The sequence below is a fragment of the Mesitornis unicolor genome, unplaced genomic scaffold (genome assembly GCF_000695765.1).
Source record: "Mesitornis unicolor isolate BGI_N332 unplaced genomic scaffold, ASM69576v1 scaffold4628, whole genome shotgun sequence".
Taxonomy (NCBI): Eukaryota; Metazoa; Chordata; class Aves; order Mesitornithiformes; family Mesitornithidae; genus Mesitornis; species Mesitornis unicolor.
Genome location: NW_010199643.1, coordinates 5,074 through 10,146, shown reverse-complemented (window position 1 = coordinate 10,146; position 5,073 = coordinate 5,074).

Sequence of the window (5,073 nt, the reverse complement as noted above, 5' to 3'; positions counted from 1 at the left end):
AATATAAAACCTTCCACTTGCAGATAAAATAATATAATGCAGGAGAGTATGTAGCATGCAAGGTTGCATTGGCTTTCTTGCCTCTAAAGAGAGGAAGTTGGAACATGTTAAAACTGGACTGTCACGACCAGAAATGATGATGCAAAAACATCTCGAATAGTAAATGCATACCGTGACTTACTTTACCACACATTTCCGTATTGCTTACCAAATATGCAGAATTGCAGGGACATTGGCAAGTAAGTCCTTTTCATCTGCATTCTGTTTTCAGCTGTAGTTTAGCCTTACTGTAGAACAAAAATCATTATTTCACACCTCATCATTCAGTGACATAGTTTCCATCCAGTCATCTTCTTCCCCACCATCACTCAGTGTTTATATGACCTAAGGAGAAGGATAAACATTTTCCAGTAAGGATTCCCCCACAGTTTGGCATAGTCACAGAAGTAATTTCAGTGAGCTCTCTGATGATGTCATTGCACTGTACTTTTTGTTCTTAGCTCTCCTGACCCTGTCTGACTGCTTCCCCTATTGCTCTTGCTTCCTTCTTTCATCAACATTGTACTTTCTGCCTCCAGTGGTCCTTCACAGTCTCTTGTTCTCTTTCCTGTTTCCTGCAACCAATCCCTTCCGTTTTGCCATAAAAAGCAGAGACAAAGCCACACCCTGAAACTGAAAAACCAAGATGGAAAATATGGAACCAAAAAGATCACTGCTACTATTTTGCTCTACCTTTGTCTTTTTTTCTCCTTCATATCTGTCTTACTTGTTAGATTATAAGCATTCTTTATGCCCTATAGTGAAAGTGTTGGTGCGCTGTACAAACTTAAATATTTTCAACAATTACTTGTGAAAGCCAATGTGAAACTTGCCAATATTAATGTAGAACGCTTAGAATCCTAGTCTTTTTAATAGCTTCAAACTAGTGACTTCTCAGTATTTCTTATAGAAAACTATTATTACAAACATAAAATTCTACATCTTACCTATTTTTTAATTATAAAAGCAGCAAAACCAAGTTTAAAATAATTTCATCACACTTGAATCATTCAATGATTTACTTTTTTAAAATGTTCTACTTCAACACATGACCATATATAAACAATTGAAAGTAACTGAGATTAGAATTAAATTGCTACATCAACTTTTAAAATCATGTGCAATAGAGAGTTAAGATGTTTTGCGTTTTAAGCATTGTCATGGTTTCACCCAGAAAGCAGCTAAACACCACTTAGTTGCTCTCTCACTCCCCACCCTCCCTGGTGGGATGGGAGCGAGAATTGGAAGAGTAAAAGGAAACAACTATTTTCATAAGATAAAGGCGACTTAATAATTAAAATAAACAAAACTGAAATAATAATAATACCAATGAATTGTAGTAAAAATAGGAACAGTAATAAAGCAATCAAAGTTATACTCAGCTCACAAACAGCAGCCACTGGCTATATGCCAATGAAAATGGGACAAGGGAGGGGTAAGCCTCAGGAACCAAGATGGGCTGCCATCATGAAGAAGAACGAGAAGGAGAAAAAGAAGGAGAAGGAGAAGAAGGAGGAGTTATCCCCTGCAAACTCCCCAGCTTATAGTGAGTGTGACGTTTATGGGATAGAATGCATCTTTTATTGGTCCACTTGGATCGCAGCTGGATCATCTAGGTTCCCTGTCCCAGAGAAGTCCGAGCTTTCACTTCCCTTGCATCCTCTTGTGCAGAGAGAAGGAAGGGCAGGGGGGAATATCTCAAAACCAGACCAAAACAAAAGAAACTATGAACACAAGTTCCAGGTTAAAGATTGAAAAACAGACCTTGAAAAGTGTAAACACCATGATGCACTATCAACATTCCTCTCAGCATAAATCCAAAACAGTCTCACCAGCTACAATGAGGAAAAAATAACTCTATCCCAGCAAAAGCTATAATATCAACTTGTGTTCACTAAACTGAACACTGCCATTCTCTCAGAAGTGCAGCTCTGCTGAAACAGAAAAAGGAATTCTATTCTTCAATCCCAGCAAAACCAGGACAAGCATATAGAATATCAACATAATCACACAGTGATTAATGACAGTGCAGTTTCAGGGCAGTTGACACCAATTTACAGTAAGGTCATGCTTTTTCATGATTAATTTATGCCAGTACAAATGTGAAGTAATTATAAATGTATTCCGATTACTCCCATTCCACACAACGCGTGTGGGTATTCTGCATTTGAATTCTACATACATGTATAGACAGACACTGAATATGCACTATATATAGATGTGTGTATAGATGTGTGTATATATGTATGTATATGTATCTAAAATGTACATTGTGTTCACATGAACCATTGTGTTCATACAATAATTATTCCCAGACATGCTCTTTGTGGTTACATGGTAATTGTAGGATAAAAAAAAATTGGTGGTGTAACTATTCCATAATTTCAGTGTCATTACAGTCATTGTATTATGAATTTTAACCAAATATCAAGCCTGTACTCTTTCAAAATAGATCATTTAAGTGCAACCATTGCATAAAAATATGAGCACTGGAACAGGCTGCTCAGAGAGGTGGAGTCTCCTTCTCTGGAGACATTCAAGACCTCCCTGGACATGTTCCTGTGTGACCTAGTCTAGGTGATCCTGCTCTGGCAGAGGGGTTGGACCAGATGATCTTTCAAGGACCCCTCCAACTCCTAACATCCTGTGATTCTGTGAAAAAAGCGTGAAACCTATTTCACTTTCTGAAAGTTTCCTTTCTGTCCCACAATAGCACCTTTCTTGGTTTTTTTTAATAATTAAAAAGAAGAATCTATGGGCAACTGAAAACGTACGCTTGGCAGAAAAATGTTATGGAAAATTAGCCTTTTCTTTCAATTCCAGAGTTGGGAATTATTAAATCCTAACTCTATTTTTTTCTGAAGAGATTTACAGTAAATCTAACAGTTGCTGTAACAGTTAACTATAAAAATGTTACTATTCTGTGCTTAACATTAAATGTGGTTTCAGTTTAAACTCAAAGTGAGTATGAAACATAGTCTCTTTACAGATGGAATTATTCTCTTCTGTATATCTTATAAAGAATAGCATACACTCTTTTCTAATGCAGCAGAGCACAATTAGACCAACTGGTGCTGGTGGTAGTGATAAACAAGGAGACAGAAAGGCAAGGAAGTTTATCACATGACCCAGCAACCAGGAATAAAATTCTACACTTCAGAAATGCTATAAAGAGCGCTCATGAATCATAAAAAGAACTTATAGCCACAGTGATTTGTACTTTACAGTAAAATTCTGGTGCCTGAAGAATCTTCACTATTATATCAGTCTTTATAATATGAAAGTTTATTAACTTTGTTACTATCTAATAGTTCACTGCAATGTAATGAGGTAGTGGAATTTTACAGGAGACTTTGTGTTGTGGTTTACCCCCAGCCAGCAACTAGAGCACCACACAGCCGCTTGCTCACCTCCCCATGCCCCAGGGGAATGGGGAAGAGAATTGGAGGAAAAAGGTAAGAAAACTTGTGGGTTGAGATAATAACAGTTTAATGATTTAAATAAAATAATATCAATAATAATAATTATTATAATAAATCATAACAAAAATGAAAACAATTTAAAGCAAAACAACAATAAAAAATTATTCAACCACTCAGAGACCAGCAAGTCTCTGAACAGCAATTGCACACCCCTCCTCAGCCAGCTCCCCTCAGCTTATATAATGAGCATGATGTCTTATGGTAAGGAATATCCCTCCCCGGCCAGCTTGGGTCAGCTGTCCTGGCTGTGTCCAGCCACAGTGACAGGGGCTGTATGAGAAGCTGAAAAAGTCCTTGGCTTAATGTAAGCATTACTTGACAACAACTAAAGCATCAGTGTGATACCAACATTACTCTCAGCACAAATCCAAAACATAGCCTCATACTAGCTACTATGAAGGAAATTAACTCTATTCCAGTCAAACCCAGCACATTCTCCACCCCTTATTTCACATCATGCTCAGGTCCCACACTATCCAATACATTCTCCATACAGTAGCCTTCCACTTCCATTGCTTTCCTACAATGCAACAGGACCCATCAGTGAACAGGGTGCATTGCTTCTGATTTTCTGGCATTTCATTATACAGTGGGGCCTCTTCAACGCAAATCACCTCCTCCTCTGGCGGTATTCTAAAATCTTTGCCTTCTGGCCAGTCCATGATCGCTTCCAAGATTCCTGGGCAACTGAGGTTCCCTATTCAAACCTGTTGTGTGATCAGTGTGACCTACTTACTCCATGTAGCATCAGTTGCATCATTTGTAAAATGGACCCTGCCTTTCAACATCCAGCCCAGCACCGGATCAGTAGTCAGGGTGCCAAGAGGAGCTGTGTTTCAGTACCAACCATTTCTGAAGCAGCTCAAACTCTTTCATATGCTCCCAATATCTCTTTTTCAGTTGGAGTATAATGGGCCTCAGATTTTCTGTTTCTCCACCTCCAAAACCCTAATGGTTGACCTTAAGTTTCCTGTGTTGCTTTCTGCCAGAGGCTCCAGTCAGGGCCATTCTCCCCTGCTGTGGTGCAGAGCACATTTTTAACATCTTGTTCTTCCAGACTGGCCCAAGGGCTACTGCATGAACTATTTCCTGTTTAATTTGTTCAAAGGCTTGTCATTGCTTGGGGTCCCATTTGAAATCGTCATTCTTCTGGGTCACTTGATAGAGACTGTAATTTGGAATGCGCATTCTCCAAAACCCCACCAATGCATAAGAAAGATTCTGTTTCCTTTTTGCTAGTTGGTGGAGACATAGCTGCTATTTTGTTGAACACATCCATTAGGATCTGATTACATCCATCTTGTCAATTTATTCCTAAAAATTCAATCTCAGTTCACTGGAACACCTCACATGCATGCGTAAAAATTTAACCTTGTAATTCTATGCTTTATGTCCTGGCCTCTCTCCTCGGTCAGCAAGAGCCAGGAGTGAATTATCATAACATCTAGCACAGGAAAGCATAGAAAATTAACTGTCATTATACAGGGATCTGTCTCTATTAGCTTCCTCTGAATCTCTCTCATTTGTGACCTCTTTTGTTGGGATGCAAAGT